General features: G+C 39.8%; 1 long non-coding RNA gene across 11 annotated transcripts in view; it reads left to right on the top strand.

The window, feature by feature from the left end:
* Positions 1 to 27599, top strand: part of LOC115659560 — a 489657-nt gene that overhangs the window by 225596 nt on the left and 236462 nt on the right. For all 11 annotated transcript variants that reach the window (XR_004002593.1, XR_004002587.1, XR_004002592.1 and 8 more), the window contains one exon: positions 14632 to 14749. This is a non-coding gene — a long non-coding RNA (uncharacterized LOC115659560). The remainder of the gene's footprint in view (positions 1 to 14631; positions 14750 to 27599) is intronic.

The following is a 27599-nucleotide window of genomic DNA, read 5'->3' as shown; positions in this document are numbered from 1 at the left end:
TTTTCATAGTTCTGCAAATGATACCTCATTTTAAGCAATCTGGATGAATGAATGTTTGCCTGGAAAAATATTGTTAATGAATAAGCTATTTTGAAGTACGCTTGTTTGCTGCTTTCTATCATTGTAAAGTAGTGTCTTCAAATGTCACTTGATGAAAAATTCTTAGCTGTAATCGCCCTCTCAATCTCCTGATGCAATCTTGACTTCAGTCCACACACAAAAAATCTATTGACTTCAAGAGAAGTGCTTCACATGGAACAATAGCAAAACCAGGTCTAAACAGTAAGATAGACATGAAATATAGGAGAGGATAAATCTATGGATCATTTGTGTGTAGCTCCTTGTACAACAGGCAAACCTGCATATAAATTCCATTTAAAACCTCTTTAACTACATTACCCATCATCAGCAATACTATGATTCCAAAATGCTGAAAACTTATTTTGGAAGAAAACCTTAATTTTTCTCTTTTGTAGTACCTGGAATAAGACCTCTTTGGAAACAAAATGAAGTAAGTGCTGTGCACTTGAAAGGCAAGTGTATATTATATGTTCTGAACAGTCTTGTGGAGTTGCTTATTTATGTTAGCTTGATTGATGACAATCAGACACCTGGTATGAGAGTGCATAACAAGTTAGGGATGAGTTTGCAATGCAGTATAGCAGCAATGAAACGCCAGTGCAGCTTTGGACTTCACAGGCACCGCAGCACAGAGCAATTGGCAGCTTACTTTGGATATCTGAAATATTTATTTTTCTTGCAATGTAGTGTTTACACTACAATTAAGAGACTTTACTTGAGATAAGTGTTCTGTTTTGCAGTCTTACCTTTCATGTGTTAATCAGCGGTTTTGTGACTACAAACAACAGAAGAATTTATATGCAACTAAGTATTATTAGTCTTAACATTATGATTTGCAAAAGAAGTTCTGCCTTGATACATTTCCTTTATGAGTGATTATTATCTATATGCTTTTTATTAGGTAGAATCTGTGTATAAAGTATATACTAACTGCTTACTATGGTACTTGTAGGTCCTGATGTTGTCCCAGTACAGTTTTTTAAGACTGTAGTCTTTCAGAGATTTATAATCTTTCGTTACCAAAACATTCCTGAGCAACATAACTGAGGGTTTAAAAATTTATTTAACATAATAAATAATTCCAAATCAGGTGGTTGATAATTATGGATGCAATCCTTCAAACACATTACTTTTGTCCATTGTCTTAAGTTAACTTGCATAAGTAGTCCCATCTTTTTGTGTTAGATAAGTCCCTCTCACAAAATAAATGGTTTTTATTATGTATCCATAATGTGGCAAAAGAATAATGGATTAGCAGGTGAATCTTATTGTTTTGGTTGGTGATTTTAGGAAAGAATGACAGGAGTTGGTTGGTGGAGGCTTCTTTCATTCAAGTATTATTATTAGTCAAGCATCAACAAATAAATATCAAGAGTTTTGCTGCTCAGAAAAACTTTAGAGATTTTCTTTGGGGGACTAGAGAAGTTCCAGTGAGAGAGGGTCTCTCACCAAGGATCACAACCAACATGGCTCCTCCAGGTGTTAAGTATAGCATGTAAATACACTTTCTAGGTTTTTCCGAAAAAGCTAGACTTCATCAAAGTCAATGCCAAGTGCCTAAATTATTGTAGCTTTTAGTAACAGCCATCTTAAATATTTTCTTCTGCCACTGATTTTGTGTAATGAAACATTTTTGAGGTCTTTATATATCTTATCCCAGAAGATGCTGATTCTCTCTGAAATGTTGTGACCTGCAAACAAGCCTTAAATAATGATTAATAGATTCCAAGACTAGAAGAGACCTCTGTCATCTAGTCTGACCTCCTCTATTACACAGGCCACAGAACTTCCCCAAAATAATTCCCAGAGCAGATCTTTTGGAAAAAAAAAAAACCATCCAATCTTGATTTTAAAATTGTCAGTGATGGAGAGTCCATTATTAAGTTGTTTCAAAGGTTAATTACTCTGTTATAAATGTATACCTTACTTCCAGTCTGATTTTGTGTAGCTTCTACTTCCAGCCATTGGGTCATGTTTTACATTTCTCTGCTAGATTGAAGAGCCCATTATTAAATGTTAGTTCCCCATATAGGTACTTGTAGATCTATAATCAAATCACCCATTAACCTTGTAAATTTGTGTCTATTCATTGTACATCAAGCTGTTAGTATGTCTGTGGATGAAATATTTCTAGTTCAATTACAAAATAATTTCCTATTATTGTGGTTTAGTCTGTAGCTTAAAAACAAGGCCTTGGGCACTCCACAGCTAGCTGGATCTAAATTCTGCTGCAAAAACATCCCCTGATTTTTAAAGCCTGCTGGTGGAGGGAGTCTTTGTTTAATTTAAAACATGTAGATGTTATAGAATTCAATATGAACTTAAAAAATATCAGTACAGTAGTTCCTCTTTCTTGGATAGAAAATACATTGTATTCTCATGTTTTCAGTGGGCCACAGATTTTGTATCTTCACTACCCACCAGATGTAGGGTATCTCCTCTATTCTGCCGTAACCTACAGCAGTAGCATGCCTTGCTAATATATGTGTTAAAGGAACAAGTATTTTCAAGACCTCGGTGAACCTCATTTGTGAGCTACAGTGGACATCCTCAACAACTGTCCAATTTTACCTTAAATGATAAATATATCATGTTACCTAGATATACATATTCGGTCAAAACTTAATATAGAGAATGTCTAGTGAATACTACATACACTACGCTAACATTATTTAGATCTGTATGCAAGTAAAAAGTTTCTAAGAGTAATTCCACTTTTTTTCCTGTTAGTTTAAAGTTAAAATTTTTTATAAGGACTTTCAGAATCTGTAGGCAACTGAGGAAAAATGTATATTAATGTTACCATAACTCTGCCTGATTATATGATTTTGCTGAAATGTTAATTTTGGGTTATAAATCACAATTAACCTAATATTCATATACATGCTTATGTCATCACTAGATTAGATAAATCTTGGTATGTTGATTAATATTCAAAATGAGGAGTGTCTCAACTATTTCAGGCAGATATGTCTGTGTTGGATAAGGAATTTTGTAAATTTAATTGATACATACCTGATATAATTTTAAATAATAAAGCAGTTTGTGTTTTGTTATGTAACTTCACATAACTCTTAACACAGTTGAAATGGATTGAGTGAAGCTGGATTGGTGGATTTTGTCTTTCCTTTAATTCCCGAGAGACTGATGCACCTTTCTTCTTCTTTAGGACCTAAAGACAGTAGTATAAGAAAAAGAAAGAGAAATCATTATTTTACATACTCTTCACTTTGAACATATATGAACAGTGTTTTATTCAGTGGGTCTTTTGCTAGTTGGAATAATTTGAAGTCCCAGATTATAAAGTACAGTATATTGAGCAGTTAATGGGATGCATAGTCTAAAGCAGTTGACCAAACTACAGAGAGCATTTAATTAGGGTGTAGAGGCAAGACTGGGCCTCATTTGTTTTGTATGGAGCTAAATGAAAAGCAAAAAGGCCCCAGTCTGGAAATGTACATAAGCATGTACTTAATTTTAAGCATGAGAATAGTTCTGTTCCTATTAGGGATTCAGATGAGAGGTCCATAGAGGGCAGTTTATATCACATCTGATGACCAGTGGGATACTTCCTCTAAAGCATCTGTCACTGACCCTCATAAGATACAGATACTGGACTGGATCGACCAAAGAACTGATCCAGTGTGGCAATTCCTATGTTCCCATCTTACAATATTATAATTGGTTAGTGGCCTCTTAGGAGCATGCTAAATGATAGGGCATTATTGTGCTTTGTTTTGTGTCATGTATCCTGAGAAGAGATTTTGTAGAGGACTATCCATTTTGTTATCCCATCTGAAAATGCTGTAGTTGTGAGCTCGTCATAGAATTGCCAACTTTCAAATTGCACCAAGCCAAACACCACTTCCCTGAAGCCTCACCCTCACTCCATCCCCCTCCCTTTGCCACTCACTTTCACTGGGCTGGGGCAGAGGGTTCGGGTACAGGAGGGATTGCGGGGTGCAGTCTCTGGGAGGGGGCTCAGGATTGGGGTGCAGACTCTGGGTGGGAGTTCCAACCTGGGGCAGGGGGTTGGGGTGCAGGAGGGGGTGCAGGTGCAGGCTCCAACTGGGTGGTGCTTACCTCAAGCGGCTCCTGGTCAGTGGCACAGTGGGGCTAAGGCAGGCTATCTTAGCTCTGCATGGCTCTGGTGGAGGGGCCAAGGGGCTCTGCATGCTGCCCACACCCATGGGCGCTGCCCCCGCAGCTCCCATTGGCCATGGTTCTCAGCCAATGGGAGCTGCGGGGGTGGTGCCTGTGGGTGTGGGCAGTGCAGACGAAGTTTCCCTGATCACCTCTCCCTGCCAAGGGGCCGCAGGGACATGCCTGCCGCTTCTGAGAGCCACACCGAGCTGGGCAGGGTGCCTGCCTTAGCCCTGCTGTGCCACCAACCGGACTTTTAACAGCCCAATCAGCTGTGCTGACTGGAGTTGCCAGGGTCACTTTTTGACCAGGCATTCAGGCCGGAAACCGGACACCTGGCAAACCTAGCTCATCATTCAGTGTGGTTGATCTTAAAATCATGCTTTTCTTTTGTGAACTAGGTAACATAAGTACAGTAATTCCTAACTAGTCACTGTATATGGTATAGCGAATATTATTATTACCACATTAATGTTGTCTAATTACTAAAGACAAAATTAGGAAGTTTTAATTTTCTCTGTGTATGTTCCATTACTGTGCATTATAGGAAACAAAATTAGGTTAGAAGAAAAACACAATACTGGCAAAAGAAGGCTAGATGCTATCAAGAACTTCCTCTGAGATATTGATCTGGTCACAGTCAGCTGCTTGGAAATTTCTATATCTAAGGATATATTTCTGTATATCTAAGGAGTAGTATAGTATAGTATAGTATAACTGAATCAGTCCATTCAAATGCCTCAAAAATCAACCAAAGATTAATAACCCTGATAATTCTCTCTGATCTGCCCTGGTGTGGGATTAGAGCCTTGTATAGCATAAGGATTAATTCTACTGCATTGGTTAGAATGATAAACACATGGGGCCATGTCCTCAGCTGATGTAAACCACATTGACTTCAGTAGTCCACTAACAGTAAATCAAGAGAAGTCAACAGATGACAAGCTGTGGGAAGATTTTCAGTGGCACAAAGAGCAGTTAGGCATCCTGTTGAAAGTCAGTGGTATTTTGGTGCTGATCTACCTTATGGGCCCAGGCAAATTTCTTCCAGAAGTGATGTTGCTTATAATAATTTTTCAAATATATAATATTAGGTGGAAATTTCATGTGAACAGGTGTTTGGGAACAAATTCTGACACTGTTGCTTCTGTTTGAAAATGACTTGAGAGAATTACCTTTCTCGTCGTATTTTGACACTTCTAGAAAATTCTTACAAATATCTGAAACCCTCAAAAATATTTTTGTGAGTTCTGTTCTAAAAATAGACAAATATTTGGGGGTGGAATGGCATTTTCTTAAAATAACTCTTCCATCCTTCTTATGGAGGTTTAGAAGATCAAAAGTAGTGTTTCAACCATGGAGACCTTGGGCTTCGAAGAAATGAAATTTAGATGGGGGCAGAGGAAATTGTGTATCTAATGCCAGGCAAAAATTAAATAGATTGGAGCTTTGGGCTGGGTACAAGAAAGCAAATATCTAAGAGGGTATTCATACCCAAGAGGCTCAGATACTATCAGTGATGAATGTGTTATAAATCCTTAACCAGATAAGAACAATTAGATAGGTAAAGAGTAAGAGTCTGTTCATGCCCCGATGTGAAAAGCATGATTTCAGGACCAACCATACAGTGGAAAAAATAAAGATATGAAACAGTTAGATACACTATAATGTTTCTCTAATTCCCTTGATAAATGGCAGTTTGGGAGGAAAAACACTTAAATGTAACATGCATACTGTTCTATTGCTTTCTTGTCAGTGTATTCTGTAAAAATAATAACACTGTTCATAGGTTAGAGATAACAAGTGCCTGAAGATGCACAAGGCTGTCTCTTAATATCACGCCCAGCATACATTTATTACATCCCTCCACATTTCATCTTTGGAGTTTTAATTACTGCCTTTATCAGTGATTTGAATTTGGCAGATTGCTAGGATTCATAGGCTAAACATACCAGAATAGAGTTGTAACGTTCTCACCCTAAGCCAGACTTTTACAGACTTTTAGCTATACTTCAGATAGAGAGAAATCAACTTTATTGCTCAATGTTAAATGTTGCTGCATTTCAGTTTTGTTTAATATATTTCAAGAGATGCTGTCAGACACCAGGTTCAGGAGATGAGTTTAAAATGCAAGGAGGATTAATATTGTAGTAAAGGGGTCAGACTAAGCCATGTCTACCATGAGTAAAAGACACTCAGAAGATATGTAAGCTTGCTTTCTGATACTTACAAAGATCCCCTCTTCTGTCTGCAAATTTAAATAGAAAACTTGTGGTTGTTAGGATGATTGTACGCTGAAGTTCACTTCGGTGCACTCAAGTAGTTACCCTTATATGTATTTGGGGGCCATGTCTTTGGCCTTGCTTTGGTGGCAGAAAGGAGCAGTAAAGCACACTAACAGATTAACTGAAGATTCTCCAGATGTAAGGGAATCTCCCTGGTGGCAAGAAGATAACACAGCTGATCCCATCCTCCCACTTTCTGGCATAGGAGGCATCTCAGGGGCAAGCCAGGTGGCAGGAGTCTGAGTAGCCCTGGGGACTGAAGGAGCACAAAAGTGCTTCTGAAGAAGGTTCAGTATAATGCTCTTAAACATCCAAAACTTTATTTAAAAAACCATTTTCTTTAAACAAGGAAAATTCTTGGACCATATGCTATTAAATAAGCATTCCACATCCCTGAGCTGCCACATAAATCTGAAATGTTTAAAGAGCTGTTTTTTGAATGCAAAAAAGATTCTGAAAAATGTCTTAAATGAAAATATTTTCCAAACCTATTCAGATCACTTATAATTGGCCAAAGCCGATTTTTATGGCACTTTCCCAGATTCACACAAACAAACAAAACCTGTTGCTGAGCCTGGGCAGTATATGAGAAATTTCAGCCTAAAAAGAAAATTTTGAGAGATTTTATAAATAGTCTTTTTCCACTTGCTCAGTGTGAATATATATGTATTTTTTCAAAGGCAAGTGACCATCTTTATTAGGGTAAATGCTAGGTAAGTTAAGCTTTTGGTAAAATTTCCAAAATCATTTAAGTGATTTACATGTTTAAGTACTCAGACTTTCAATGGGACTTAGACGCTTTTGAAAATTTTATCCTTTGTGCCTAGCATGGGAAGGTTTTGTGACTATTTTCCAATATTGATTAGAAACTAGGGCTTGCGATTAATTTCAGTTAATGCATGCAATTAATGCAAAACAAATTAACTAGATTAAAAAAGTCATGATTAATCACAGTTTTAATCGCACTGTTAAACAATAATAGAATACTAATTTAAATTTATTATATATATTTATGCTTTTCTACATTTTTAAATATATCGATTTCAGTTATAACACAGAATTCAAAGTGTACAGTTATATTATATTATTATTTTTTATTACAAATATTTGCTCTGTAAAAAAGATAAACAAAAGAAACAGTGTTTTTCAATTCACCTCATACAAGTCTACTCAGTCCTACTTCTTGTTCAGCAAGTTGCTAAGACAGACAAGTTTGCTTACATTTACAGGAAATAATCTTGCCCACTTCTTAATTACAATGTCACCTGCAAGTCAGAATAGGCATTCGCATGGCATGGCTGTAGCCGGCATTGCAAGCTATTTATGTGCCAGGTATGCTAAACATTGGTATGCCTCTTCATGCTTTGAATTGTAGGCTCTTAAGTTTTACATTGTTTTGTTTTTGAGTACAGTTATGCAAAAAAAAAATTTACATTTGTTAGTTGCACTTTCACAATAAAGAGATTGCACTACAGTACTTGTATGAGATGAATTGAAAAATACTATTTCTTTTGTTTCTTTTTTACAGTGCAAATATTTGCAATAAAAATAATATAAAGTGAATACTGTACCCTTTTTATTCTGTGTTGTAACTGAAATCAAAATATTTGAAATGTAGGAAAACATCCAAATATGTATATAATACATTTAAATTGGTATTCTATTATTGTTAAACAGTGCAATTAAAACTACAACTAATCACAACTATTTTTTAATCTCATGATTAATTGTAATTATTTTTGTAATTGTTTGATAGCCCTTTTAGAAACTATTAACAATAATGATTTAAAATGAAAGTGAAATCTTAATCTCAACTGGAATAGCATTACAATTATAATGTGTTCAATGATCTTGCAGTGGCATTGACCCTCACCCCACAACAATTATATTTCCTAATCAGAGAATTTTTTAAGAATATTTGGAATGTCCTGTGGATCCACTCCATTTAGAAGGTTAAGAACAAAAGGCCTGGTATGGAATGCAGCATCAGAGGACAGGCCTGTTTCAAAAATGTTATGTTATATATTTATTTGGTACTGAGATGAATTTTTCTGCATATGAAACTTTTATTCTATTAGCAATTTCAAAGGCTGGTAAAAAGTAGCATTTAGATCATAATCTTTTCAGTGCTAGAAAGACTGTGATTAAAAAAATTCTCTGTTTTGCTGTGCCAGAATGGTGGTATACTTAAAAAAAAAAAAAAAAAAAAAAAAGTTGCTATTGTGATGTAATCTATTTATGTGGCCCTCGTTATCCTAGTATCTGACCTTTCACAAATCTGCGTTTAATATAGAACTATAAAGGCTCTTATATTGTATATAACAAATAGGCAATGTATTACCTTACAGGTCTTGTCTTGCCAACATCTGGGGGCATTGTTCTAAAAAATATGGATTATTTAGGCCTCTGCTGCTTTGCAGGTTAGTTATAAATTCAGGGCAACAGTGTCCTATCACCAGTTAACAGCTCAGGTCATCCCAAGCAGACAATTCATCCTCCTATTTTCCTGTAATCTGTAAACCTGCACTGTTACTTGGCTCCCTCTCTCCTCCCATTAGCCAGTTATGCCAGATAATAAGAAATATTATTTAATGGGGCACCTACATCTAAAGGTATGTTTAACAAAATCTCACCGAAACATCAGGCTGCCAATTCTAATGAGATCAAGTGGGCTCTAGGGAGCCAACTTATCCATCCCAGAGGTTTTTGCAAGAAGCTAGTTGGCATTGCAGTGGAGCTATAGTGATGAAATAAGATTTGAGTAAGGAAGCACCCTGGTAAAAGGGTAGGCATCATATTGTAGTTGGAGAGGTCAATATATAATGAGTTGTCTTTAAACAGATTAAAATTACTTGTGTGATGTCAATTAAGCCGGTAAAAAAAGTGTTGAGAGTGAGATGCTTGGGAGTCTGAAAAGGAAGTGGCAGTTTGTGGAGAGAAGATGGGTGATGGGCAAGGGTTACGGAGAGATTGTTCCTGGGACTAGATGCATGGCTGCTTCTGCCTCAGTGGAAAAAGACCACTAGTGAAACAAACACAGGCAGAAGTAAAGTGCACATGAGGGCCATGGTGGGCTTCAGTTGCAACAGAACCAAGATGGTGGTTCTGTGTGTCTGCATGAGGAATTGTGGGGAGGATTTGAAAAGCCACCATATAAAGCTTGTCCATGCTGCACATTGCAGAGGCCAGCTGTCTGGGTGCTCCCCAGAGGACCCCTATGCAGCAGGGTTTTAGAGAGGCATGGCAGAGGAGTAGCAGGCATGGGTCAAGTGGATCTGCAACTCTGCTTCTCTACTGTCCTTGCTGAGCAGGATGGAGGGCTGGCAGCAGAGCTCCTCCACTGCATGATCTGGATCTCTTTCCTTACCAAACTCCATACAACCTCCCTATGTCACACCCAGCTGCTGAGACTTGGATGGCAGGGAAAGAGACAGGATTTAGCCCCAATATAGGTATGAGATAAGAAGGAAAAATATCAAACAGGGAGAAGAGAACTCACTGATCTGATGCTGTCATGCTGCAGGATCTCTGCCAGAGCACGTGCTACCACTTTCAATAGCATATAATGTAGTAATAGCCTTCAGGGCATTGAATTCTGAATGAAAGGCTGTGGGATTGTGATTTAGCCACTAAATCAGTTTAAGATCTACAAACAATCAGTTTTTTTCACACTGAGAAATATCCAGGGTGTATGCAGTAACATCTTCTCAGTGTGAACGATGGTAAATCCAAATGTCATCAGTTTATTTAAGGTCTCCTGGGCAGAGTAGGATAAAATTAATAATTCCATGTCTTTGCCTCTCTGACCTGATGCCACTTCCTGTTTTTGAATTCCATCACTGCAATATGAACTCTTTTACATGTTGGATTTTTAAATGGACATTAAGGCACTCAGTCACCCAGTCTGGCAATAGTTTCTGCTTCATTCAGAATATTTTTAAATGCCTTTTAGAATATTGTACTCTAGCACTAATTCAAATGAAAATCTACTGCAGTGCAAAAATGCTTCCAAATTTGCTGAAACATGAACTTTTCTTCTGAGGCGGGCTTCACGAATCTCACCACACTGACAGTGGGGCCCAAGGCACCGGGGCACAAGGTACGGGGAAGGCTGCAATCCTCACCTGGTGCAGCAGTGACCTGGCCAGGACTGCAAGAAGGAGGCAGAGTCCCCAGCTGAGGGGTGTTGCTGAACAGTTCCTGCCTGGGCATGACTCGTGCACACATTGCTGGTGGGTGAGTGAATGAGCAGGGTTGTGACAGCAGAGGTGCAGAGGGTTCCCTGCATATCTGCCTTGCTGGTGACACTCTATTGCTGCAGGCACAAGGTATGGGGAAGGGTCTGGTTTTTGCAGGGCAAAGAAATGATCTCTGGCCAGAGCAGCAAGGAAGACGAGGACGAGCCCCTGGCCCGGTGGGAAGCCTCTCTGTTGCTGAATGGCTCTGTCCTCAAACAGTTCTATTGGTTTCATCCCTAATTACATTTTTTAGCATTTTTACATAAGGATGTAAAGTATTGGGGCATTCAAATTTCTTGACGAATTCAAATTCCTGCTGCACTTCCCTTAAATAAAAATGCATTTCTGTTTGCTCTTTCAATCCTTGGCTAATGATGCAAGCACCCGATCATACTTGATCAAATCCTAGAAAATTAAATAATATAGCAAACCTAATTCCTCCATAAAAGAGATGATCATAACATTGTGATATATGAAGAGGGTGGGAGTAGCTCCCTTTTATGGCTACTCAGCCAGCCAGTAGCTATAAAATCCCTTTTAGTAGCTGTTCTCTAATTGCTCCACCTGTAAAGGGTGAAAAAGTCTCATGCTATGCATAGCAGGCACCTGGCCAAAAGAGCCAATGGGAAGGCTAAAACTTTTTAAAATTGAAAAAAGACTCCTTTTTGTCTGTCTGATGTTCTCTAGGGGAGAGGTAGACAGGGCAGAGCTGTGCTGTAAGAAGTTTGGGCCAGGTATGAAAAAATCATTAGGATCATACCTAGAAACTACTTATTTTAAACCCCAGATATGTAAATAGATCAGGAAATGTGTAGGAAGATGCAATTAGGTTTATCCCTTTTATTTCATTATGGCTTGTGGATGCCTCTCTGCTAATCCCAGGTGCTTTTGTTTTGCTTGTAACTTTTAAACTGTAACTCAAGAAAGTTATTCTTAGTGCTTAATCCTTGTAGTTGCACTTTTAAAAATCTAGCAATAGCCTGAGTTCCCAGATGTATTTTCTTCCCTTTTTTATTAATAAAATTAACCATTTTTAAGAACAGAATTGTATTTTTGTGTTTTAAGACATTTGTGCACATGTTGTTTAATTAGCTGGTGGCAAGAGCTGATTTTTTTTGTTTGTTTTGTTTCTCAGCTCTTCCCCGGTGGTGGTGGTGGAAGGGCTTGAGGTACCTCACAGGAAGGAATTTCCAAGTGCGCCTTCCTGGGTTCTCAAAGGGGTTCTGCACTTGAGTGGTGGTAGCATCTACCAATCCAAGGTCAGAGAGAAGCTGTAACCCTGGGAGTTTTAATCCAAGCCTGGAGTGGCCAGTATTAATTTTTAGAATCCTTGTGGGGCTCCACCTTCTGCACTCTAAGTTCCAGAGTGCATTTGTGTTTGCTCTTTCAATCCTTGGCTAATGATGACCTCTAGCACCCGATCATACTTCAGCAAATCCTAGAAAATTAAATATAGCAACCTATTTCCTCTCTAAAATCGGTGATTAGAACATACTTAATATAATATATGTAGTTATGTAGCTTCTATTCTAACTAGACCTGGCTGAAAATTTTCTGACAGAACATTTTGTTGTTGTTGTTGTTGGAAAATGGTTATTTGACTGAATCAAAATTTTCAAGAGAAACCAGGCAGGCCACCTGATTGCCTGCTTTCCCTGACTTCCTTGGCTGCCTGGCAATCTGGGCAGACAGTTTGCCGGGAGACTGGAGAGCTGGGCAGCCTGCCTGCTCACCCTCCAGGCAAATAGCTGATAAGCCAAAAAAATCCATTTTAGTTCTCCCCCAATGGAATTTTCTCACTTTTCCTTCCTGTGAAAAATGTTGAATTTTTTTCATTTAAATTCAGATTTTTTTTCCAAAATCTCAACCTTTTTCATGGAATGGAAAATGCTGTTCCCACATATATCTAGTTCTAAGTCTCTGCAGTATGATGATTTCCATAGATCTGTGCAATCTAATAAACATCACCACAACGTGCGTGTCTTAATTTTAGTTTTAAAATAACTAAAGTTCTTGTCGCAGACTATGGTGAGAAAGAGGCCATGTCAGCTGTATTATGATTTGTTTCGGGTTCTGTGTTAGATGTGTATTAAGAGATGGGCAGGTTCAGTTGTGAGGCAGAGCATGTCAACGACTCCCTACTTCAGCATACTTAAACTAGACCCAAGTTCTGTGACACTGTTGTATTTCCTTTGATATTCTACATAAGTTATTGTCCCTTCAAAGTACAGAGCTCAGCATTTTTGTGGCTAGCAATACAAGGGGCATATGTTTCAAATTATTCTCCTATGCATGTTAGGCAGATTAATTGTGATACTGAAAATTAATAGGGACTTGAGTCATGCAAGGTGTCCTGACTGTAGTGATATTCAATATGTATATTTTTCTTTATTACTACCATCAACTTTATGCCTCTGGCTAGAAATGGACCTCCTCACTCATCATCTTAACACCGTGGAGAACTTTTTGCAGAGAGTGTGAAGGTGAAGTTGTTACCAATGTATAAGTATATAGCTTCTGATTGATAGCCCACCAGTTGAGGCTCTGAAATTTGAGTTTATCCCATAAAGTTTAAACTAATTCAGTCCCTGATTGCATTTAAATCTGCATATCATAGGTTAAAGCAAGTAGCTAGATGAACCCCAGTAATTGTAACTGTATATGGCTTTGTGTATAGGGATTTTTGTGGTGGGAGATGGGGAATTTATATAGAGGATACCAAATAACTTATTTGCTTTTATGGACTATCTCAACTACAGTATATACATAGCTGACTATACTTCCTATAGATTTTGTCCTCTTATAACATATGTATGGATGCCCAGACAAGGTATAGAACTGTATGTTAATGAAAGAGATGTATTCCATGGTAAATCAACTGCTTTGTATGTTCTGACAGTGAGTGTACGTTACTTTCAGTTGAAAAATAAAGAAATACTGGTGCAATGATCATTTTATTATCCAAGATGTAATTTATAAAGGAGATTGTTCACTTGCCTTGAGTAGGTATATACATGGCTCCCAAGCCTGACAATAAAAATGAGAGATATTTGAAGTTGTTTTAGCAAAGCAAAGTAGAAAAAAAAACTGCAGAGAATTCTCAGCATATTTTTCCCTTTCTGTATTAGCCATTGCATAAATGGGTGCAGCACCATTGATTCAACTGGAATTGTGTCCACTTGCATCCAGGGCTGAATTTGGCCTGAAATTCACTGATCATCAGAAAAGTAATGGTCTGAGAGCTGCAGATTGCCTGTCTGTATTCTACATTCTCTCTGTTTACCCCTTAGTAACAAAACCACATTTATGCTCTACTTTCTTACTTCTGCTCGTTCTATAGAAATCAATGCAGATTTAGGGGGGGAGGGGCAGGATTCCATTTTGGCTCACGCATCATCAAAAGAGTTAACTAAATTCCAATAACATAATCTTCATCTTGATATGTGTAGCCTTCAGCTCAGTTGTGCAATAACTACGTCTGTAGTGGTCACCATTCAATTACTGCAACATTTTGAAACTGTTACCATGGCATTCAGTATTCTACTACATACTAAGTACATTATAAATACAAGAAAGGGGCAAATGCCAAGATAAAGTGAATTTTACCTGTCAATGGTAATTGTCAAATTTTTAATGGCAGTCATTTTATAATATTCCTGAACTGGGTTAGGACTATTGCTGGTGATGCACAAGTCATAAAAACACAGCATGATTCTCAGATCATCAGCTGAGTTTGCAGGGCTGAGAGAGAAAATATTGTTCTACTTGTCAACTGAGCAGATCTGATATGGGATCATTGAAAGACAATAATCTTGGAACTGTGCAATAGGGTTTTTACAGAATCACCATTCTGAGTGGAATTGTGCTTCAATCTTCTGTTGCAGACTGTGAAGTACTTGTTCCCTGGAACTGCACCTGTTCAGCATGACACCCTGCTTTGCTGGCGATGTCACATGCAGCACAGACTATAATTGGAGAATGAAACCTGTCTATGGGGGCAAGGTATGTTCCATTCTTTTTCAGCAGTTCATGGTTTGCTAAGGTTCTTCATATTCATTTTTCTACTCAATAAAATATAAGAGTAAAATATGAATTTTATTTTGGTCACAACAGTAGATATCTTTGAGCTATAGGCAAGCTCTATTCTCCATTGCTACTCAGTGTTACATGTGACGCTCCCAGCAGAGTGTATGCTGGAGTGTCACCACTGAGTTACAGCTGAGGGGACAATTCATGGACCAAAACAGAAATTAAAAATGGAAAAGGTATGTCTAAAATACTGCCCTGACTTCCAAGCTGTCAGGACTTCAGGCGCCTGATCCTCCACTCAGCTACATCAGTTTTACATGGCTGTAACTCAACAGTGTAACAGAGGGGAGAATTGGCTCTAATGAGAGGATTATTTCCTTTGGAGAGAAAAATAGGTAGTTGTAATCCCTGTGATTCATACATCTTAAAACATGTTTAGTTTCTGGTAGTATTATAGATTGCAGCAGCAGCAATATCAAATTAAGAGTTACCAGCATGGTACATCCACTATTGGTTACAGTGTAAAACACATTTTATATTTTTAATGATTCAAAGCCGTCAAGTTGTGCATACAGTTTGCTTATGGAAACACACATTATTGGTGTTATCTTTGTCTCCCCTCCCCATTTCTATCCTCTTGTTTCATTTGTTGTGTCTTGGCTTTGTTGTGAATCTGTAAGCTCTTTTGGGCAGGAAATGTGCCTTCCTATGTGTTTGTATAGCACCTATCATAATGGATTCTCCATCCTATTGGTTTCTACCAAAACATGATATAACGAGCAGGCAGGAGCTGGGGAGAATGAAGGAGGTTGAAAAATGAGAGCTTGTGAAACTTTGGGTAGAGAGCAGGGATGGGGAAAAACCACATGGTGAGAGAAAGCCAAATATAGGAGAAGAACTCTATTCTACATAAGAAAGTATCACAGTATAGGGGTTCGATGTTGGGGTGTGTATATGCATTTTTGACGAGGTCCCCACATTTGGATAGATCAAATCCCTATTTCATCTTGATACTTCACTGCGTACAATGGCTTCCTCTGGCATGCAGCTTTATGATTCCGTTGGCTATAGATTTTATATTGTGCTGGAGTTTTCCAGGTGTTTTAATTATTCTAGCATCTGGTTATCCCTGTCCATACATGCATTCATGAGAGCTGGATTATATATATTTAACTCTAACTGGGAACTGGCTCTATAATCCATTTTTGTGTGTTCAGAAGTAATACATATGTTCTTTGATCTGTAAACTTCACAGCTAGTGTTGTTTCATCATAGAATTTTTTTCCAAGGATGTGGTTTTGGGTCACCAATCGTATTAAATTTTATTTGCTTGTATGTGCCACAAGACATGTGTCAAAATAGTGTATTGAATAGAGATGCTGCACATAGACAATAGCTACAGTTTGCCATTTTCTTGTCTATTGATAAATTAGGTTTTAATATCTATTGCAAGGGACTAGGCTTATTTGAACAGGAACTGCTCCATTAGGAAGTTGGCAGCACACAAGCCAAGGAACCTAGGGCCAAATTCAAAGGTGACATAAATGGTGCTGTAAGTGACATGTTGGAAAGTGGGTGTAAATGAGAAACTGCAGGCCAAGGACAGAAAGTTGGTGTTGTATTAAGTCAGGCAACCAACAGGAAGCTATAAGTAAATAGGGGACCTATTTGATCATAATTTGCTGTTGGTTGCTTTTTATATTTTCAAGTCACACCCACTTTATTACATTTACGTAAAACCGCAATGTCATTACTGCTGAATTTTGTCCCCCAGACAATAGTTCTGCCACCTATTACTTCATGCAGAGGAATTTTATTAATTATTGAGTTTTGTTAACGAAGCCACATGAGAGCTCCTCCTCATTGTGCACAATTGCAGGGGAAAATGTTACATTTAGAGTCTGACATGTGGAACTAATTTGCCTGCCTCTGTTGGAGTTCAGGGGGAAATCTTGGCTCTTATGGTAAGGGAAAACATGAGGAATTGTGGGTACCCTGATTCAAGATGCTTCATTTTTACTTTCTCTGTGCGGTACTGCACTGTGAATAAAATATAGTGGTGAAATCCTGTCCACATTGAAGGCAATGAGAGTTTTTGAGTTTGATGGGACAAAGATTTTGCCCTAGGAATCTGTTGGTTTCTACCAATGGAACCTTTCCTTTAGCTCAATTAAGCAGACCTCTTCCTCAGCCTTAGATCCTAATGTCATCACCAATTTTGCTTCCTAGATAATTCTCTGTGACTAAAGTTTGCATATAATTGTTTCAGAGATCTATGCTCAGATACAAAAACATACATGTAGAAATTCTTAAAGATCTTTCCTGTCAGAGGAAATTGTAGGCTGAATATCAAGAAATACATCCTGATGGGGAGACAGAGTGGATAGTGGAATCGTTTTCCAACAGAAATGGTGGTTGCTCTGTTGCTAGATATATTTTAAAACTAGACTGGTCTCTGAGGACTAAAAAATGTACTGTAGGGAACAATTTAGAACTTCCAGAGGAAACACTAGATGACCTAATAGGTCTTCATCTTCTGTTTCTAAGATCCTGAACTCTCTTCTTCATTGTGTGGAGTTTTTCTCCAGATGTCTTTGGTTTACTAAAACCTTTATTTTCAGGATTGGTAGGTGTTTGTTTATTCTCAGTAATTACCCTACCTTTAAAAAAATAATGGGTATTGGACCCCATCACCATTGCATTTGTTGCATATATGACTTTCAGGTCCTATAAAACATCCTATAAAAAGGTATTAATATTCGTACCTACTGCATCATTTCTCTTCTCCATCAGCCGAGTTTGTGTCTTGAGCCTACAGAATTTCATGGTCAGAAACATTAGTGTTGCCCTAAATGACACGCTCATGTATCATTCCTGTCCACACAGTGTTTTGTTAGTCACAAGTGTTGATATTTAGATTTTGTATCAGATCAAAACTCTGGGGGTAACTCTGCATGTGCTCCAAACTACCATTCTGTTTTATTTATTTTTTTCTTTCAGTGTCTCTGAGGCTCACTCACCTGGTTGGAATGGATATACCAATGAGACATTTCCTATACTTTAGTGTAATTTGTGGTGCTTTCTGTTCTGGATAATTAAGAAAAAACTCTAGATAATCTTCAGTTCCCATTGGAGTAGTTTGTGCCTCTAAAGAGTAGGCCTGAATAGCTTTCCATGGTGTATGGGAAGTCCTAAATAGCCTCTCTGAGAAGTGCTCCAGCTGAAGTTTCCTTTATGATGCATCTGTAGCTGCTCTTTGGACTTTTTCCTGCTCCCCTTGCACAGAAGGCCAGGGTGGCATCAGGATGTTCCTTTTTTAGTTCTGCTGCTTCTGGTCCTTCATCCCTCTTGTTTTATTTCTGTACACCGAGCAACCATGCTCTCCTACTTTTAAATGCTTCTTGAGTCCTTGCCCTCATCCCTCACCTTGTCTTTTAAGTTAGTTCATGAAAAAAATAATTTGAAAAAACCCTTCACCTTAGAGAAAACAAGATGCGTACCAACCATACTTGTTTCATCATTTGCTTCTGTATCCTTTCTGTCTGCTCTTTAGTCAGTTACTTTGTCTACTTAGATGTTTAATATCTTTAGGACAGATCTAGTATTCATTCAGGGTGATATAAATTATTAAAAAAAAACCCTTAATTAAATCTGGTTGTTCCTGTTACTTTTTAATCAACATGTTGAATCAATATTAAGCCTTTGTTTTGTTACTTAAAATTGCCAGTGTGTCACTTATTCAACTGAGAGATGCTGCAAACAAGACCCGAGTGTTGGTTCCATCACAGTAGGCTCAGATTTTCAAAGTAAATAAAGTGTTCCTGAGGTAGCTAAGCATAAACTAATTTGCAAAATATTTGATATAAACAAATCTATCTCCACCCAAGATTTCACAATCATAAGAATATTTGATTGTGGGTAGGGGGCGGCGAACCATTTAGTATGAATTGTAACTTGGAGAACATAATAATTTGGCTCCTCTTTCTGATTAATACAAAGGACTTGATAAGTTGCACAATGTTCTTTTTTTTAATTAAACATTTTATCATTGTGCAGCCTTTTATTGACATTCTTCATAATAGAGCTGATAAGATCTTGACCTAGTCTTCAGTAAAGTAACATATAACTCAATATTCTGGCACTCACTGTTCCCTTTAGAATTAAACACATGGGTTCTGATTTTAATTTAAAACCTTATGTACTTTTACTTCCATTTATTTGTTTTACCTTCTCTGTCTTTATATCCTTGATTTATTTGCACTTCAGATACAACCAATTCTGTGGATCTCTATTTCTATTTATTTGGATGTTTAAGGTATCATCTGAATTCACTTCCTCTCTATTATTCTACAATTCTTTCCTTTTCTTCTCTATCAAAAAAATAACAACCACCAGCAAATAAAACACACCCAAAACAACAAAAAACAAACCACAAAACAGTAGCTTATCCTCTAACCTTGCTTCATATGGTACCTATTACATCCAAATTTGATTTGTTAAACTAGCTTGACTCATTTCTGCCTTGTGAAACTTCTTGAGAAGCTTCATGAAAATATGCTTATGAAAATGTTGTTGCTAATGATGCACTGGAAAGCTATTCTATCTCCAGTGACCATAAAACACTCGAGTATGTAGAGCTGGCCAAGTGTCTTCTAACTTTCATGACAGTCGCCTGTTTAGCTGCCCTGTCACTCATTCTCTCAACCCAGCTGGATTCTCACACTTTCAGCTTCGCTGTGGGAAGGCGAGTAAGCATTTGCCTGCAGTTTTGGTGGTGGTAGATGGAGAAGAAGGTGGAAGTCGAGGCAGATGCATAAGTCATTGGGATGATATTGGCCTGAGATTCTCACCTCACTCCTGCAGTAGGCAACAACAGAATCTGCCCAGCAAACTCAGCTCCAGATACCTAAAATGTCCTTCTCCTCAGTTGCTCCAGTACCCAACTATCCCTCAGGAGACCAGCACCCTCCATCCCCAACAAAAGTTACTTTCTCCCACAAGCAGATCCTTCATTCCAAGGAGCCTGAGCACCCAACAACCCTCCCCCCACCCAAGACCACTGACTCCTAGCTGTCTCTACACTCACATATTTCCCATCAGTGTCGTAACCCCACAACAGTACCTACCTACCTTCTCAGTAACCCCCTCACTCCTAGTAGTATCAACAGCCCCAGCAACCACCCTCCCAGCTACCCCAGAGCTTCCCCTTCACTTCCCTTTACCTCCCCTCCAATTATATCCTGACATTCCTGAGCATCCTCCAACCCACCTACCTACTACCCCAAGGTGCAAAGTTTTCTTCTGTCCTCCCACCGCTACTCTTTGGGGAAGGATGCATTGACTTTAAGTAATTTTAAACTTAATGAGATAATTTGCAAATATTTTGCATCAACTGTCATATGTGGTGCAGAACAAAACTTGGCAGCTACAAAAATGCAATAGGAATGCTACAACAGAGTACATTAATCCCTCCCACTGCAGGCATGTTCCATACAGCCATGGCTCCTGATGTATTCTGTGGTGCTCCAGCTGACCCTGAGTAATCACAGAGAGCCTATGAGTGCTGAAGAAAAAAACATGCATCTTACATGGCATTTGTAAAATGAAAACACTTAATTACTGTTGTCAGTTAAGTTCCTGTCATGGTATGAACCCCCACTCTGAATCTTAGCGTCCAAAAGATGGGGTACCAGCATGAATTTCTCTAAGCTTTATTACTAGCTTAGATCTGATAGGGCTGCCACCAACCAGGACTTGCAGTGCCTGGTACACTCCGGTCCCCCTAAAACCTTCCCAGGGGACCCCAAGACCCAGACCCCCTGGATCTTAAAACAAGGAGGGACTGATTATCCCCTCCCTTTCCCCCTCTTAAACTTTCCCTCCCTGGGTCGTCTGGAGAGACTTCACCAACTTACTGGTGAAACAAGATCCAAATTCCTTGAATCTTAACACAAGGGAAAATAAACCCTTCCCCCACTGTGTCCTCTCCCAGGCTTTCCCCCTGTGGGCTATCCTGGAGAGAGAGACAGATTCAAACTTCGTGAATCTAAAACAAAGGGAAATTCGTCTTCCCCCTCCTCCTTTCACCCCACCACTCCCTGGTAAGTTTAGACTCAATTCCCTTGAGCCTTAACAAGGGAAAAAATCAGTCAGGTCTTTTAAAAAGAAAAGCTTTTAATAAAAGAAAGAAAAAGTAAAAATTGTCTCTGTAAAATCAAGTTGGAAAATGTTACAGGGTCTTTCAGTTTATAGACACTAGGGAGAGTCCTCCCCTCAGCACAAATACAATCCTTCCAGCAAAATACACATTTGCAAATAAAGAAAACAAACAAAAAAGACTAAACCGCCTTTCTAACTGGTACTTACTAATTTGAACAGAAGAGATTTTTTCAGAAAGATTGGAGGAATCTGCTTACATGTCTGACCCCTCTCAAAACCCAGAGAGAACACATACACACACAAAAAACCAAACCCAAGAAGCACAAACAAAGGCTTCCTTCCACGGAGATGTGAAAGTATCTTGTCTCCTGATTGGTCCTCTGGTCAGGTGTTCCAGGTTACTGCTAGTTAACCCTTTATAGGTAAAAGAGACATTAACCCTTAACCAGCTGTTTATGACACGGCCCCCAAATCGCAGACAGTGGGGAACCTCACTGGCGGTGATTGCTTCCTAGAACTTTAGAATAAACAGATTCATACAACACATGCACCTTTACATATACTACTAAGTATGTAAACTACAAGACTTTCTACATTTTAAGGACAATTTTTAACCAGTGGATTCTGGGAAACTTTTACGAGAGAGTGCATTAGCTACTTTGTTAGAAGCTCCTGAAATATGTTGAATTTCAAAATCAAAATCTTGGAGAGCTAAACTTAATCGAAGCAGTTTTTTGTTGTTTTCCTTGGCAGTATGAAGCCATTTTAGCGCAGTATGGTTGGTTTGTAGCTGGAACCGCCGTCCCCAAACGTATGGGCGTAGCTTTTCCAGGGCGTACACAATGGCGTAACATTCCTTTTCACTGATGGACCAGTGGCTTTCCCTCTCAGACAGTTTCTTGCTGAGAATCACGACAGGATGGAAGTTGTGATTCGGTCCTTCCTGCATGAGAACTGCTCCCACACCATGCTCAGATGCGTCAGTGGTTACCAGGAATGGTTTGTCAAAGTCCGGGGCTCTTAGCACAGGGTCAGACATGAGCATTGCCTTAAACTGGGTAAAGGCCTTCTGACACTCATTAGTCCACTTAACTGCATTTGGCTGGGTCTTTTTAGTCAGGTCGGTCAGTGGGGCAGCGATTTGGCTGTAGTGTGGTACAAATCGCCTGTAATACCCGGCCAAGCCTAAAAAGGATTGGACCTGTTTCTTTGACTTTGGGACAGGCCACTTTTGGATAGCATCTACTTTGGCCTGTAGGGGTTTATGGTTCCTCGACCCACCTGGTGTCCCAGGTAAGTCACTCTGTTTTGGCCTATTTGACGCTTTTTGGCCTTAACAGTTAGTCCTGCCTGCCTGATGCGTTCAAAGACTTTTTCCAGGTGTTCTAGGTGTTCGGGCCATGAATCAGAAGAAATGGCCACATCATCGAGGTAGACAACTGCATATTCTCCCAATCCTGCTAGTAGACCATCTACCAGCCTTTGGAAGGTGGCAGGTGCATTTCGCAGCCTGAAAGGAAGCACATTAAATTCATACACCCCCGCGTGGGTGATGAATGCTGACCTTTTCTTGGCAGGTTCATCTAGCAGTACTTGCCAGTACCCCTTGGTTAGATCTGTTGGAGAAGTTGAGACGTGCCCAGTTCATATCTACAATAGCTTATCGGTGCGTGGCATTGGATAGTTGTCTGGACGAGTTACTGCATTTAGCTTACGGTAGTCCACACAAAAGCGTATTTCCCCATCTGGTTTGGGTACCGGAACCACTGGAGATGCCTATGCACTGGTAGATGAGCGGATTATACCCATCTGTAGCATGTTTTGGATGTCCCGTTCTATAGCAGCTTGGGCATGAGGAGACAACCGGTAGGGTGGGGTTCTAATTGGGTGAGCATTACCTGTGTCAATGGAGTGGTATGCCCGTTCAGTCCGTCCTGGGGTGGCTGAGAACAGTGGGGCGAAGCTAGTGCACAGCTCCTTGATTTGTTGCCACTGTAGACGTTCCAGGGTTGTGGAGAGATTCACCTCTTCCATGCCACCGTCACTTTTTCCTTCATAGTAGACACCTTCAGACCACTCAGCGTCATCTCCTTCCTGGGCTGTAAACTGACAAACCTGTAAGTCCCTGGAATAAAAGGGCTTTAGGAAGGAATTGGGAAATGCGATGACGTAGTTAACAGCTCCCAGGTGCTCTTGGACGGTGAATGGCCCCTCCCATGATGCTTCCATCTTATGGGCCTGTTGCACCTTGAAGACTATAACCTGGTCTCCTACCTTGAAGGAACGCTCTCTGGTATGTCTATCATACCAAGCCTTTTGCTCTTTCTGAGCAGCCTTTAGGTTTTCTTTAGCAAGGGCTAAAGAATATCAGAGGGTGCTTTGTAGGTTGCGTACAAAGTCCAGAATGTTAGTTCCTGGAAAAGGCGTAAACTCCTCCCATTGCTGCTTCACCAACTGTAATGGCCCCTTAACCTCATGGCCATACACAGGTTCAAAGGGTGAAAACCCTAAACTGGGATGTGGTACAGCCCTGTAGGTAAAAAGCAACTGCTGCAACACTTAGTCCCAATCTTGGAGTGTTCATTCACGAATTTACGTATCATGGCCCCCAAAGTTCCATTAAACCTTTCCACCAGGCCATTGGTTTGATGGTGGTAAGGGGTGGCAACCAAGTGATTCACCCCATGAGCTTTCCACAGTTCTTTCATGGTCCCTGCCAGGAAATTTGTACCTGAATCTGTAAGGATGTCGGAGGGCCAACCTACCCTGGCAAAAATGTCTGTTAGGGCCTGGTACACAGTTTTAGCCCTGGTGTTGCCTAGAGCTACTGCTTCCGGCCATCGGGTAGCAAAGTCCACGGAAGTCAGTATGTACTGCTTTCCTCTGGAGGTCTTTTTTGGGCAAGGACCAAGAATATCCACAGCACTCGCTGAAATGGGACCTCAATTATGGGGAGTGGCTGGAGAGGGGCCTTGACCTGGTCTTGGGGCTTTCCCACTCTTTGGCACACCTCAGAAGACCGGACATACTTGGCAACGTCCTTGCCCATCCCCTCCCAGTGGAAGGACTTCCCCAACCTGTCTTTGGTTCTGTTCACCCCAGCATGGCCACTGGGATGATCATGGGCTAAGCCTAAGAGCTTTCTCTGGTACTTAGTTGGAACCACTAACTGTTTTTGCGGATGCCAGTCTTCCTGGTGTCCACCAGAAAGCGTCTCCTAGTATAAAAGTCCTTGTTCTATAACAAATCGGGATCGTTTAGAAGAGCTGAGAGGCGGTGGGGTGCTCCGTGCCACCGCCCAAGCTTTCTGAAGGCTGTCATCTGCTTCCTGCTAGTCTGGAACTGTTCCCTTGAGGCTGGAGACACCAGTTCTTCCTTAGACTGTGGACTTGGTCCCTCTGGAAGCGATGTAGGTGATGGGGTTGTTTTCGTTGCTAGTGAACTGCTCTCCGCTGGTGCATCATGTGGTATTTCAGGCTCTGGCTGAGCCTCTTGGGTATGGTTGTCTGCTGCTTCTGCCAGTTCAGGCTCGCTGGTGCCCTCTGGCATTGGGGTTGAAGATGGGTTTGCAAGTGCTGGCGTCAGTGCTGGCAACGGTTCTGGTGCTGGTTGCTTTTCCAGTTCCGGGTCTGGAACTGGAGGCACTGGGGCTGTTTCAGGTGTTGGCAGGGGATCTGGGTCCACTATCTCCATCTGGGTCTCTTGTAACACAGACGGGGCCCTTGTGGACGGCTCAGGAACAGGGATGGGTCTGGAAGCTTGCCTGGCTTGGCTGCGTGTAACCATTCCCATCCTCTTGGCCTGCTTTACCTGGTTGGCCAAGTCTTCCGCCAGTAGCATGGAGATGGAATAATTGTCATAGACTGCAAAAGTCCACATTCCTGACCAGCCTTTCTACTGGACAGGCAGTTCAGCTGTAGGCAAGTCTACAGCTTGTAACATGAAGGGGTAAATTGTCACTTGGGCCTTTGGGTTGATGAATTTGGGGTCCACTAAGGATTGGTGGATAGCTGACACTTGTGCCCCTGTGTCTCTCCACGGGATAACCTTCTTTCCGCCCACTCTCAAAGTTTCCCTTAGCTCTGAGGGTTTTTGAGAGGCATCTGGGCCTGGGGATCTTTGGTGTGATGGTTGTGTAATGAACTGCACTCAGTTGGGGTTCTTTGGGCACTTGGCCTTTATATGTCCCAGTTCATTACATTTAAAGCATCACCCAGCTGACTGATCACTGGGCCGAGGTGGGTTACTAGAGACTAGTGAGGTGGGAGAATAGGGAGTCTGGGGCTTTTCTTGGGTTGTAGGTGGGGTCTTGGGTTGCCCTCGGGTATAGGGTTTATTGTCGGGGTGACCCCTGTGATATTCGCTGTCATACGTGGTGCAGAACAAAACTTGGCAGTTACAAAAATGCAAGAGGAATGCTACAACAGAGTACATTAATCCCTCCCACTGCAGGCATGTTCCATACAACCACGGCTCCTGATGTATTCTGTGGTGCTCTGGCTGACTCTGAATAATCACAGAGAGCCTATGAGTGCTGAAGAAAAAAACATGCATCTTACATGGCATTTGTAAAATTAAAACACTTAATTACTCTTGTCAGTTAAGTTCCTTTTTTAAATAGGAAGGTAAATTGCAAGAAAATGTGTTGGCAACTTATCTGGAGCATGGTGATCTCTGTTCATATCATCATCATCATCATCATCATCATCATTTTGGAGCGCTAGGCTCTGGGAGGACTTTGAAGGTAACATAATTAATCCCTTGGAAGGGGAGTGCTTTGTGTTTTATTAGAGCAGTTCTATAGCACAAGCCATGACCTGCTCAGATAGAGGATGTGTTCACCCCAGTAAAGACGGGAAGTGGAGTATTACAGGGAAAACGAGAGCTGAGTTATATTCACCCCTGAAAGCATAGCTGAAGGAAGCCATGTTAGAAAAAAAAAATCCTGGCCTATTTTATTATCAAGAATAGAAATTATACACTTACATAAAGAGGTTACACACTGATCAAATTATTCAAACAGGTGCCTAAATTTAACAGCCTAATTAAGTTACTTGATTTGCAGAGTTTCTGAGCATTCGCAGCTTCGTTTTGGCTCGTCAGGAATTATGGAGCTTCGGTCCCAAGCCCCAGCAAGTCTAACACCAGCTCTGGTGGCTCTATTAACACAGGGTTGTGACCGAACCCACAGTTTGAGAACCACTTTAAGTGGTTGCAAAGACTTGTGCAACAAATAAAAGAACCCCCAAACCAGTGATTTAAAAAATTTTTTAAACAAATGGTCTTTCCTCTGCAGTGTTTGCAATACAACTTTTGCAGCTCAGTGCCAGTGCTTGGGAATCTGCTAGTCGAAAAAATGACTATTTACAAATTATGAGAGAAATGTAGAAGGAGACAGAAGTATAAGTGATGCAAATGATCTTTAAATATCTAATTTCAATCATCTAAATGTTGATAATATAAATTAGGAAATATGTTTAAAAATATATCACTGTATAAGTAGGCGTTTGTTTTATTGCAGAAGACAGAATACACAATCCTTTTACAGGCCAGAGTGAGGTTGGTTCCTATCCATCCAAAGTGCAGTGTCCTATTTTTGCTAGTTAGAGATATTTTGTGAGTCAGTTAAATTAGAAATTAGTTATCAGGTGTGCTAATATTTTCATTGGAAGTGGTAAGGTTCTAAAGTGTATGTTTGCAAGGGCAAGGTAATAATATGGGTCAATTAATTCTGTAATCTTTCACTTATGGAGACCAGGGTTTGAATATAGGTGAGGTTATAAATGTATTTTAAATCAACTTCATAGAGCAAAGTGTTCACATTACAAGATCACGTAAGTTAGCACAATGGGTAGTCTCACCTCAGATCTACTCGGCACTGGAATAGACTAGTGAAGGTGAGGATGAAAAGTACAAAGTGGAGTCTGTGATTGTGTGTAACTTTTGTAGTGTGCTGAGTTGCTCCAGACTTTTAAAAGACATGGAAATTCCTAACTAGTTTGCATAAAGTTGTCTTTTCCATGCCTTTGATATATAAACTAAATGTGAGATGCAATAATAGTTAGATTTTTCTAGAAATTGTATTGCTTGATTTATCTTTTTTTTAAATTTCCCATTTGATGACCAAATAATAAAGGAGCATGTTAAGAGAGAAGTAAACTTACTATTGCTTATTACTGTGCATAAATCTTTAATGCTTTACATTTTATGGGGAAGTCTGTAGCTATTTGCTTCTATTATGTATAGTACCTTAAAGGCGGGATGTACTGTTACAATCTAGCTAGTTTATCAGCTGATAACATAGAAATTAACACCTTTAGTAAATGTTATGGTAGTGATAGAGGTGGCTTATATAAATTGGGGCAATATGATATAGTTTGTGGACGTTTTAGTTTGATTATACCCATAGCAGATCAAAATATTTAATAAGGAAAAGCTTACTTGAAATTATCTAGAAATGCATTTCTTGTGTGTCTACATTACAGAAAGACAACAGTTCATTAGAGCTTCAAGAAGGAATTCTTCTAAATGGAGTTTAAATTATTAAGGTTGAATCAGTAAAATAATAAGTTATATAATGCAGAAATTAGGTTCAGGACTGGTTCAAATAAAGCTTGAAGCCCCCTGCAAAGTAATTTTGATGAGACCCACATCTTCCAGGCTC

This window comes from Gopherus evgoodei, chromosome 1, assembly GCF_007399415.2.
Source record: "Gopherus evgoodei ecotype Sinaloan lineage chromosome 1, rGopEvg1_v1.p, whole genome shotgun sequence".
NCBI lineage: Eukaryota > Metazoa > Chordata > Testudines > Testudinidae > Gopherus > Gopherus evgoodei.
The sequence above is the reverse complement of the archived record's forward strand: the minus strand, read 5'-3'. Positions and strand labels throughout refer to the sequence as shown.